This window comes from Jaculus jaculus, chromosome 12, assembly GCF_020740685.1.
Source record: "Jaculus jaculus isolate mJacJac1 chromosome 12, mJacJac1.mat.Y.cur, whole genome shotgun sequence".
NCBI classification, from domain to species: domain Eukaryota; kingdom Metazoa; phylum Chordata; class Mammalia; order Rodentia; family Dipodidae; genus Jaculus; species Jaculus jaculus.
Window position 1 is genome coordinate 66,338,803 of NC_059113.1, and position 12,993 is coordinate 66,351,795.

The 12,993-nt window shown below is 39.9% G+C and overlaps 1 protein-coding gene and 1 pseudogene across 1 annotated transcript in view; both read right to left on the reverse strand.

Annotated features, from left to right (window-relative positions):
* Positions 1-12,993, reverse strand: part of Golm1 (golgi membrane protein 1) — a 136,064-nt gene that overhangs the window by 105,378 nt on the left and 17,693 nt on the right. The gene's annotated exons all lie outside the window — the stretch shown is intronic.
* Positions 12,535-12,742, reverse strand: LOC101606998 (annotated as a pseudogene).

A 12,993-nucleotide genomic window follows, 5' to 3' on the forward strand; every position in this document is an offset into this window, starting at 1 on the left:
CTGCTCAATTTATAATAGCTGGGAAATGGAACCAGCCTAGATGTCCCTCAACAGATGAGTGGATAATGAAGATGTGGTACATTTATACAATGGAGTTCTACTCAGCGGTAAAAAAAAATGAAGTTATGAAATTTGCAGAAAAATGGATGGACCTGGAAAGTATTATACTAAGTCAGGTAACCCAGGCCCAGAAAGCCAAGCGTCACATGTTCTCTCTCATATGTGGATCCTAACTACAGATGACTGGGCTTCTGCGAGAGAAAGAAAATACTTAGTAGCAGAGGCCAGTAAGGTAGAAAGGAGACATAAAGGGTGGAGAAAGGAAGGGAGGAGGATACTTAATAGGTTGATATTATATATATGTAATTACAATGATTGTAATGGGGAGGTAATATGATGGAGAATGGAATTTAAAATGGGAAAATGTGGGGGTGGGGAGGGAGGGAATTACCATGGGATATATTTTATAATCATGGAAAATGTTAATAAAAATTAAAAAAAAAAAAAGAAAAGAAATTAGAGGGCTGGAGAGATGGCTTAGTGGTTAAGCGCTTGCCTGTGAAGCCTAAGGACCCCAGTTCAAGTCTTGATTCCCCAGAACCCATGTTAGCCAGATGCACAAGGGGGCGCAGGCATCTGGAGTTCGTTTGCAGTGGCTGGAGGCCCTAGCACACCCATTCTCTCTCTTTCTGCCTCTTTCTCTGTCTGTCTGTTGCCCTCAAATAAATAAAAAAAAAATGAACAAAATGTTTTTTTTTAAAAAAAAAAGAAAGAAATTAGAAAGGTCGCAAGTAAACAACCTAATGCTTCACCTTAAAGCCTTTAAAAAGAAGAACAAGTCAAAGCAAAAATCATTAGGCGGAACAAAATAATAAAGATTAGGGCAGAAATTAATGAAATTGAAACAATAAAAAAAAACCAATCCAAAGAATTAATGAAACAAAGAGTTGGTTCTATGAAAGGATAAACAAGATTGATAAACCCTTAGCAAATCTGACCAAAAGAAAGAGAGAAGAGACACAAATTAATAAAATCAGAGATGAACAAGGTAACATCACAACAGATTCCAGAGAAATTCAAAAAATCATAGGGACACACTATAAAAGCATATACTCCACAAAGTATGAAAATCTGAAAGAAATGGATGACTTCCTTGACCATATGACCTACCTAAATTAAATCAAAATGAGATTAATCACTTAAATAGACCTATAACAAACATGGAGATCCGAACATTTATCAATAATCTCCCAACTAAAAAAAGCCCAGGCCCAGATGGATTCACTGCTGAATTTTACCAGACTTTTAAGGAAGAGCTAACACCATTGCTTCTTAAGCTTTTCCAGGAAATAGAAAAAGAAGGAATTCAACCAAACTCCTTCTATGAGGCCAGCATCACCCTGATACCAAAACCAGGCAAAGATAGAACAAAAAAAGAAAATTACAGACCAATCTCCCTCATGAACATAGATGCAAAAATTCTCAACAAAATATTGGCAAACAGAATACAAGAGTATATCAAAAAGATCATTCCCCCTGACCAAGTAGGCTTTATCCCAGAGATGCAGGGATGGTTCAACATACGCAAATCTATAAATGTAATACATTACATAAACGGGTTGAAGGACAAATATCACATGATCATCTCATTAGATGCAGAGAAAGCATTTGACAAAATCCAACATCCCTTCATGATAAAAGTCCTACAGAGACTGGGAATAGAAGGAACATATCTCAATATAATAAAGGCTATTTATGACAAGCCTACAGCCAACATATTACTAAATGGGGAAAAACTGGAAGCTTTTCCACTAAAATCAGGAACAAGACAAGGGTGTCCACTGTCCCCACTTTTATTTAACATAGTTTTGGAAGTCTTAGCCATAGCAATAAGGCAAGAGACACACATAAAAGGGATACAAATTGGAAAGGAAGAAATCAAGTTATCATTATTTGCAGATGACATGATTCTATACATAAAGGACCCTAAAGACTCTACTAGCATTCTGTTAGAGCTGATCAAAACCTACAGCAATGTAGCAGGATACAAAATAAATACACAGAAATCAGTAGCCTTCATATATGCTAACAACAAACACATAGAGGATGAAATCAGAGAATCACTCCCATTCACAATTGCATCAATAAAAATAAAGTACCTTGGAATAAACCTAACGAAGGAAGTAAAGAATCTATACAATGAGAACTTTAAAACACTCAAGCGAGAAATTGTAGAAGACACTAGAAAGTGGAGAAACATCCTTAGTTCCTGGATTGGAAGAATCAATATTGTGAAAATGGCAATCTTACCTAAAGTAATCTACACATTTAATGCAATCCCTATCAAAATTCCAAAGGCTTTCTTCATGGAAATAGAAAAAACAATCCAAAAATTCATTTGGTATCACAAAAAACCTCAAATATATAAAATAATACTGAGCAACAAAAAAGAGGCTGGTGGTATCACCATACCTGATTTTAACCTATACTACAGAGCCATAGTAACAAAAACAGCATGGTACTGGCACAAGAACAGACATGCAGATCAGTGGAACAGAATAGAGGACCCAGATGTAAGCCCAAGTAGCTATAGCCACCTGATATTCGATAAAAATGCCAAAAGTACTCATTGAAGAAGAGACAGCCTCTTGAGCAAATGGTGTTTTGACAACTGGATATATATCTGCAGAAAGATGAAAATAGATTCTTCTCTCTCGCCATGCACAAGAATTAAGTCCAAATGGATTAAAGACCTTAACATCAGACCGGAAACTCTGAAACTGCTAGAGGAAAAAGTAGGGGAATCCCTTCAACATATTGGTCTTGGCAAAGACTTTCTGAATACAACCCCAATTGCTCAGGCAATAAAACCACAGATTAACCACTGGGACCTAATGAAATTACAAAGATTTTGCACCGCAAAGGACACAGTGAAAAAAGCAAAGAGGCAACCTACAGAATGGGAAAAAATCTTCACCAGCTATATATCTGATAGAGGATTAATATCTAGGATATACAAAGAACTCAAAAAGTTAAATAATAAGGAATCAAACAAGCCAATCAAAAAATGGGCTATGGAGCTAAATAGAGAGTTCTCAAAGGAAGAAATACGGATGGCATATAAGCATCTAAAAAAATGTTCTATGTCACTAGTTATAGGGAAAAGCAGATTAAAACTACACTGAGATTCCATCTCACTCCTGTCAGATTGGCCACCATCATGAAAACAAATGATCATAAATGTTGGCGGGGATGTGGAAAAAAAGGAACCCTTCTGCACTGCTGGTAGGAATGCAATCTGGTCCAGCCATTGTGGAAAACAGTGTGGAGGTTCCTAAAACACCTAAAGATTGATCTACCATATGACCCAGCTATAGCACTCCTAGGCATATATCCAAAGGACTCATCTCATTTCCTTAGAAGTACGTGCTCAACCATGTTTATTGCTGCTCAATTTATAATCGCTGGGAAATGGAACCAGCCTAGATGTCCCTCAAATGATGAGTGGATAATGAAGATGTAGCACATTTATACAATGGAGTTCTACTCAGCGGTAAAGAAAAATGAAGTTATGAAATTTGCAGAAAAATGGATGGACCTGGAAAGGATTATACTAAGTGAGGTAACCCAGGCCCAGAACGCCAAGTGCCACATGTTCTCTCTCATATGTGGATCCTAGCTACAGATGACTGGGCTTCTGCGTGAGAATGAAAATACTTAGTAGCAGAGGCCAGTAAGTTAAAAAGGAGACATAAAGGATAGAGAATGGGAGGAGGATACTTAATAGGTTGATATTATATATATGTAATTACAATGATTGTAATGGGGAGGTAATATGATGGAGAATGGAATTTCAAATAGGAAAGTGTGGGGGTGGGGAGGGATGGAATTACCATGGGATATATTTTATAATCATGGAAAATGTTAATAAAAATTAAAAAAAAAAAAAAAGATCATTCACCCTGACCAAGTAGGCAGGGATGTGGAAAAAGAGGAACCCTTCTACACTGCTGGTGGGAATGTAATCTGGTCCAGCCGTTGTGGAAATCAGTGTATAGGTTCCTAAAACATCTAAAGGTTGATTTATCATATGACCCAGCTATAGCACTCCTAGGCATATACCAAAGGACTCATCTCATTTCCTTAGAAGTATATGCTCAACCATGTTTATTGCTGCTCAATTTATTAATAGCTGGGAAATGGAACCAGCCTAGATGTCCCTCAACTGATGAGTGGATAATGAAGATGTGGCACATTTATACAATGGAGTTCTACTCAGCGGTAAAGAAAAATGAAATTATGAAATTTGCAGAAAAATGGATGGTCCTGGAAAGGATTATACTAAGTGAGGTAACCCAGGCCCAGAAAGTCAAGCGCCACATGTTCTCCCTCATATGTGGATCCTAGCTACAGATGACTGGGCTTCTGCGTCAGAATGAAAAACCTCAGTAGCAGAGGCCAGTAAGTTAATAAGGAAATATAAAGGGAAGAGAAAGGAAGGGAGGAAGGTACTTAATAGGTTGATATTGTATATATGTAAGTACAATGATTGAGATGGGGAGGTAATATGGAGAATGGAATTTCAAAGGGCAAAGTGTCAGGGGGAGGGAGGTAATTACCAGGAATATTTTTTATAATCATGGAAAATGCTAATAAAAATTTAAAAATTAAAAAAAAAATTGGGGGGGGGGAAGGAGGTCATTACCATGGGATTTTTTTATAATCATGGAAAATGTTAATAAAAATTAAATGAAAAAACATTGTTCAATGGTAAAGGGTACTTATATTTATTTATTTATTCATTTATTTATTTTTTGTTTTTCTAAGGTAGGGTCTTACTCTAGCTCAGGCTGACCTGGAAATCACTATGTATTCTCAGTGTGGCCTCGATCTCTCGGCAATCCTCCTACCTCTGCCTCCCAAGTGCTGGGATTAAAGGCGTGTGCCACCACGCTCGTCTTAAAGGGTACTTATATAAGAAATTACTTTGTGTCTGTCATATTGTCTCTAATGTAACTCAACAATGACCAAGTTTTATTTTAATCTTGAGCTATGCATCATCAGTCTCAGTCAAGATTTCACTTAATTAACTGTCTCATTTCTGATATCTTAAATTCGTTGCTTATAGATATATTGATATTTAAAACATGTTTCCTGCCCTAGAAAAATAATCTTAAATTGCTATTCTACTTCCACTTTGGGGAGTAATTGGTACTTACATTGATATACAGACTAGCCAAAGTTGTTTTCAAACACAGATGATAAGTTTAGATCAAATCAGTTGCCTTAAAGTTACTGATAAAATAAGTGATAAAATATTGTTTTCAGGGCTACTAAGATGTTCTACCTATATTTATAACTGACAGATACTTAAGATAGAATGTGTATGCTTTTTATGTCCCAGATATAGCTTACACTGTCACCTGACAACTAAATTTAAATATTAATCAAAATGATTTTAAACTATTGTGTCATTCTCTAACCAGATCTGCTTTGCTAACCAGATATGTTCTGCACCCTTTTTACTAGTCTGTTTTGCTAATCAGATATATACAGTCTGTCTGAGTTATTTACAACCATATGTGGAAGCCAAAATCAATTGGAAACATTGGAGTTAAAAGGATAGCCAGTATTTTGGTTCCTGCTCCCAGGTCAAAAGGGCACAGGAGATGATGGGACACTTGAACTTCTAGCCTCTGGTAAGTTACCTGTCTTCTTGATCAGAGAAGATGTGGAGACCCAGAAATTAAGTCAGTGTATCTGCAACAGGAGAGTAACATCAGAGGAAAATCAGTCCTCCAGGCTTCCCAAAAGAGGGAGGGCCACTTGGTCAGCACAGCCTTGACTTATCCTAGCAGATGACAATGCTGAGAGTCATAGAACTCCTACGAACAAGTGCCTAAAAGTCTCTCCTACAGTACCATTATTGACCTCCCAAAATATACAGTTAATTCTGATAGCCAACATGATCTTAATCAATCAATGAAAAAAATATAACTACAATAATAAACAATGAGTCAGACGAATAGGTTCCCCTGTCTGATGATTTATAATATTAGACTCTAACATTAACTCAAGTCTTCTGCCTCTGCCTGTCCCTGATTAACTTCACCTAGCCTGACCCCAGCTCCTCCCACTTGCCTTAGCCAGAATTAGAGCTATTCCTCCGCTCCCTCCTTCCTTTGCCCTTACCCTATCTCATCCAGGGATAAGTACACTGCCACCCCAACAGACACTGTCAAACTCTCTTCTGTTCTTACCCTTCCCCTGATCCCACAGTACCCCTGCTTTCTTTCTTGCCCCAAGCCCTCTATCTCTCACCTCTGAATGCTCATCCTCCCTTTATACCTGTTATTTTGATGTCATAGCTGCTGACAAGAGTAACAAACTCCTTTATTCTTCCTTCTGTCTTCTCACAGGGTGCACAGAGCCCATCTTCCTCACCTTCTCTATAACAGGTGTCTGACAGCAACTGCCGTGAAGCCAGCTCAATACAGGGATGGTATGAGAGTAATCTCTGCTTAGCTCAGGACCAAGTTGTAACAACATGCTACACTGGCACTATCAATCCTACCACTCTGTCACCTCTAGCCACCATGAAACCACCTCCTCCTCACCTGCCCTGAAGAGAGACCTACTGACTATATTATCCAGTCTCTCCCATAAGAACTCATTGCCCTGACGTGTGAAAAAATTAACCTTCATCTCTTATTAACAAAAGGCTGGAATATTAGGTCAGGACAAAATGGAGTCACCAAGGACAGCAGGAGGGCAACAAAGACATAAGGCAGTGGGTCATCCACATTCCTCAAGGAACTGCCCAGCCATCCTCCCTTCCTTGCCTAACAATGCTCCAGGTCTAGGTTTCCTGCCTCCTTATCTCCCACCTGGTCTCACACTCTAGCTATTTCCTTTCCTCACCTTTCCCCAACTGAAGAACTCTATATAGCCCACTACCTGTAATCTCAAAGTTGACTGCTCCGCTCTTGAGAGTCAGTCCCAGCAGCCTGTGTTTTCCCCAAATAAAAGCTTCCATCTTTGCCACAGAGTGGTCTCTGTGGTCTTGGTCACTCCTGAACCTTACAGAAGCCAACTCTGGGATCTTTCGTAATTTCTGAATGGAGGCTGAACTAACCAGGCTTCTAAGTAGGAGATCAAGTTTAATCTATCTAGGAACCTTAATCCTCCAGGAAAGGGGAATTTCTTTCTAGGGAGGGATGAAGAATGAGTTTAAGGAAAACCATATCTAGAGAATTACCTTAGGCAGTAAGATATAAGGAGAAGCCAGGTCTTTTTCTGAACTCTAGCAAAGTGGAGACTGCAAGGACAGGCTCAAAAATATTGCTCACTTTCACTTTTGGTGGACCTGTTACTCCTAAACTGTCTCACTTTCATTTCCTATTTCCTATTCCAAATCAAAGAGACAGTGTTTTCTAATGGCTGGATCCTTCTGTGTTGTTAGGTCAAGATGGGTTTCCTAAAATGGAGTCACCAAAGACAGCAAGATGGCAACAGATACCAGGGAGTGGGTCATCCACATTCTTCAGAGAACCACCCAGCTATTATCCCTTCCTTGCCTAACAATACCCCCAGTTATAGGTTTCCTGCCCCCTTATCTATCAGGTCACCTGGCTACTGTTCTGGTGTCACACCCTGGCTATCTTAGATCTCCCCTAAAGAAATTTTTTTTTTTACTTCCCCATTCCTCACCTTCCCCCAACTGAAGAGCTCTATATAGCCTGTAATCCCAAATTGACTGATCTGCTCTTGAGTCAGTCCTGACAGCTCACGGTTTCCCCAAATAAAAGCTTCCATCTTTGCCTCAGAGTGGTCTCCGTGGTCTTGGTCAATCCTGAACCTTACATGTGTTAGTGGCCCTCAAACCTCAGGGACACCAGAGTCACTAGAATACCCCTAAATTACTAAATCAATGGATGATTTATTTATCAATGGTGAGGCCCAGATATTCACATGTCTAATCTCCCCATGTGATGATTCAAACATGCAGTCACCAGTCTCCTGTTTGTGCTTTTAGATGTTACCCTAGATGTTTCCTGATGCATGTGAGATTCAAACAAAATTCATCATTTACACATGTTTTGCAAACATGGTATCTCTTAATACATCTTTGTGGCACCATGTTTTGGTTTGTTCCATTTGTTAAAGGTCTGAGTAAGACATCATTGTGGACAGGATCTAAGAAACAATCTCCTGCTAAGGCAGAATGGGAAGAAAAAGAAAACTATGGACACATGGGAAGGGAAGGAGTCCCTCACAACAGAATCTGGTGGAAGCTACTCACTGAGTCAAGAATTCTAGCACAATTAATTTTGCTGAAAAGTTGCCAACATAGAGATCATATTTCTTTTAGATGGAGATATTTTCAAATAATACTGAAATAGCAATGAACTATGCTTAAGGGCCTAGGCATATATGGTCTTTCTTCCTTCCCATCTGTAAACCTGCAACTTTCTGGGAAGCTCATAAAAAAAATTTTTTTAAAGCATTTATAATAAAAGGCAGGCCTTAACCCATTATGCAACCCTTGTGGACAATGGTTTTACCAGAGTATAGTCCCATCCAGAGCCATTTTTGTGATGGATAAAGGGAATAATGAAATGTGATGGATAAGGAAAAACATAAAGAAATGTTACCTGTAGCATTGAGGACGAAGTGTCTTGCAAATGTTACATTTGGTATGCAGGATGTAGTACCTTGCAAATGTTACATCTGGAATGCAGGATGTGGTGCCTTGCATACGTTACCTGTGGCATGCAGGATGCAGTACCTTGCAAATGTTACCTTTGGTATGCAGAATACAGGCCACCTGCTTGAATGAGGTAACCACTAACCTTTTTCTTTCCCTTCACCTTTGTAACTAGGCTCATGACTGTGGTCATGTAGATTTGTTTAGCAATCTGTCCTTATAACCCCTGACCAGATGTAACTGCTCTCTTGAGTTCCCAGCTCGAAGTGTAGTCCTGGCCAGAAATAAATGCCTCTAAATTTTACTAATATATTCGTGTCAGACTGGTAAATGTCTGAGCAACCCTAGACACATTATAATTTTATGATCTCATTTATCAAAACCAGAGGGGGAAAAAGTTTCTTCACAACCTTCTAAGTTGTACCTTGGAGCCACTAAAATGGTCCATAGTTACAGCTAAGACACTTAAGTGTGACTCTCCTTTGAGAAGCCAACACTCATGTTTTGGGATATAACTTATTCTTTCTCTGAGTACTTATCTTTCTACTAACCCCTAGCTTAAATCTATGTTTAAAATGTTTTGTAGAGGGCTAGAGAGATGGCTTAATGGTTAAGGCATTGACCTGTGAAGCCTAAGGACCTAGGTTCAGTTCCCCAGAGCCTATGTGTGGCTATTTGATTCAGGTGTCCCCCATAAACTTAGGTATTCTGAATGCTAGGTTCCCAGCTGATGGAAATTTGGGAAATAACACCTCCTGGTAGAAGTATATTGTTGGGGGCAGACTTATGGGTGTTATAACTAGCTTCCTCTTGCCAGTGTTTGGCACACTCTCCTGTTGCTATTGTCTACCTGATGTTGGTCAGGAGGTGATGTCCACCTTCTGCTCATGCCATCATTTCCCCCTGCCATATTAGAGCTTCCCCTAGAGTTTGTAAGCCAAAATAAACCTTTTTTCCTAGAAGCTGCTCTTGGTTAGGTGTTTTCTGCTAGCAATGTGAACTTGACTGCAATACCATGTAAGCCAGATGCACATGATGGTGCATGCATCTGGAGTTCATTTGCACTGGCTAGAGGCTCTGGCATGCCCGTTCTCTCTTCTCCCCTCTAATAAATAAATAAAAATAATTTTTTAAAATGCTTATTAGAGCTGGACACACGGCTTAGTAGTTAAGGCACTTGCCTGGGAAGCCTAAGTACCCAGGTTCGATTCCCCAGTACCCATGTAAGCCAGAGATGTACAAGGTGGCATATGCATCTGGAGTTCATTTTCAGTGGCTAGAGGCCGTGGCACACCCTTTCTCTCTATCTGTCTCTTTCTCTCACATGTGCTGTAATAAGAAAATAAACTAAAATATTTGGGGGCTAGAGAGATACCTTAGCAGTTAAGGAACTTGCCTGCAAAGCCAAAGGACCCAGGTTTGATTCCCTAGAATCCAGATAAGCCAAATGCACATGGTGGTGCATGCATCTGGAGTTCATTTGCAGTGCTGAAAGCCTGGCACCCATTCTCTCCATATATATTTGCCTCTTTCTCTGTCTCAAATAAGTAAAATAAAGTAAACATTTAAAAAATATTTTTAAAGCTGGGTGTGGTGGCACATGCCTTTAATCCCAGCACTTGGAAGGCAGAGGTAGGAGGATTGCTGCGAGTTCGAGGCCACCCTGAGATTACATAGTGAATTCCAGGACAGCCTGGGCTAGAGCAAGACCCTATCTTGAAAAATCAAAAATAAACAAGCAAAAATATTTTAAGTCTTTTAAATAAATTTCTAATCTTCTTCATACATTGAAATTCTTTTCTACAGTTTCACTAAACTGTAAGTCCTGAAAGATGAAAAGATAAGGGAGAGAAAGCCTTGGGCTGCTGGAGGCAGTTCTGGGCTCTCTCCTGCTACACCACAATTGACACTACCACGAACAGACAGGGCCTACAAGCTTATTCCCAACAAGGTATGAACACCCTTACACATCCAATTCTTATCTCTATATTTAATCCTTTATTCACAATTGTGAAATGCCAAAACCCAAAGAGGTTTTTAAAAACTTTTCCTTGGGATTTCTAGGCATAGTAGTATATACTTTGGAGGCTGCAGTAGGTAAGTTCATGACCAGCCTGTGCTACAGAGTAAATTCCAGTTTAGTTTAGGCTAGAGTGAGACTGTGCCTCAAAAAAAAAAAAAAAAAAAAAAAAAAGCCTTACTGAGGCTGGGGAGATGGCTCAGCAAGCAAGTTTAACTTGCTACATAAACATGAGGGCCTGACACTGAGTTTAATCCCCAGAACCTATGTAAAAAGATGAGTATGGCCATGCATACCTATAAGGCCAGTCCAGTGGGAGTGAGGGGCAGAGACCAGATAATTGCTGGAGCTTCCCTGGAAGACAATCTGACTGAAAATGGCAGTCCAGCAAATATAAGCCAGTACATGAGTATACTATAAGTCTGAAAGCAGAAAACCGACTTGATTCCTACTTCAAATGTTAGCTGGCCAAACATACAATATAGATTGTTAAATAACATTTGTTTAAAAAGAATAGTAATCTGGCTTGAGAGATGGCTTAGCGGTTAAGGCATCTGCCTGCAAAGCCAAAGGATCCTGGTTCAATTCTCCAGGACCCACATAAGCCAGATGCACAAGGAGGGGCATGCATCTGGAGTTTGTTTGCAGTACCTGGAGGCCTTGGCATGCCCATTCTCTCTCTCTCTCTCTCTCTCTCTCTCTCTCTCCCCCCCCTCCCTCTCCCTCTCCCTCTCTCGGTCTCGCTTGCTCTCTCAAAACGGATAAATAAAATTTCAAAAAAAAAATAGGATAGCAATCAAGAAAGTGAGCTTCCTCCAGTAAGAATGTTTGCTGTGTCCAAAATGCCTGGCTGCAATGAATGGTCCAATATCTACTGAGTGAGTACATTTCATACTGTTTTTGCTAAATTATTTAAGTTACAGGCATTATAAAGAAAGTATAGCTTGACTACAAATGTACTCAATGGTGATTTAAAAAAAAAAATCAGATTTAAAACATACCAGACTATTTTAGGAAGCCTAAGTTTAAAAGAAAATAAGGGGTAAGAGCCAGTACAAGGACTTTTCTAGCTGATTATTACCTACTTTCTCTATGATTATACCAACCTGATAATGCAGTAGACTGTATTTTCTGTAGAGCTTTTGTGTTATACTATAGCCTCTATTTAACCAAACACTGTGTCTTATAACCCTTTTGAGTAATTTAAAATTTAAAATGAATACCTTCATTATAGTTTATGATATGCACATTAAACCTAGGTGACCATTAAAGGCTTAACCTCACAATTACTGTATTTCTTTTCTTTTCTTTTCTTTCTTTCTCTCTCTCTCTCTCTCTCTCTCTCGTTTTTGGTTTTTCAAGGTAGGGGCTCACTCTATCCCAGGCTGACCTGGAATTCACTATGTAGTCTCAAGGTTGCCTCTGACTCACGGTGATCATCCTACCTCAGCCTCCCGAGTGCTGGGATTAAAGGCGTGTACCACCACACTTGGCTCTCATTACTGTATATCTTAATGAATATACTAAACCTTTATGTACAAATGCTTTTATTTGAAGCTCCTATAAAGTAAAGCCACTAAGTGGTAAAGTTTTTAAACAGGAACCAGTTGATCTAGTTTTAAGAACTTTGCTATGAATGAGTATGATCACTATATTTTGAAGAGTTCTCTGAATGAGTTAACAAAACTTGTGAAGAAGTAAAAGGCATGAAGTTCTGCTGCTGGACAATTCTCTTCTTTATTCAGGAAGTTTGTAGTAGTTTTCAGATTTTACTCCAGTAGCCAAACTCTTGACCTCATGTCAAACCAATCAGGGCAGGAGGTACACGAACACGAACAGCGCCAGGTCTAACAGCACGAAGAGCCACAGGTGCAGCCAGTACGACGGCTTCGGGAGCCCGTTGGTGCCGCTCTGCGGTCGTTCATCCCGGTCTTCTCAGGCCGCCCAGCCGCGCCCAAGCCCCTCCTCCGGTCCCCGGCACCGTCCTCGCGGGTCTCCGCCGCGCCCACCTCCATGCCGCTCTGCTGCCCAGAGCACCAGCAGAACCTGAGTGCCCGCCGGCCTCCAATGTGCGACTCCATTTTTGATTTTTTGAAACAAGGTCTCGCTCTGGTCTAGGCTGACCTGGAATTCACTCAGGATAGCCATGAACTCCCAGTGATCCTCCAACCTCAGCCTCCCAACTGCTGGGACCCCAGGGTACTTTAAAATCAGGAATGTCCAAGGGAGAAAGTAACCCTAAGGAATAAGGGCAAACATTGAGCCT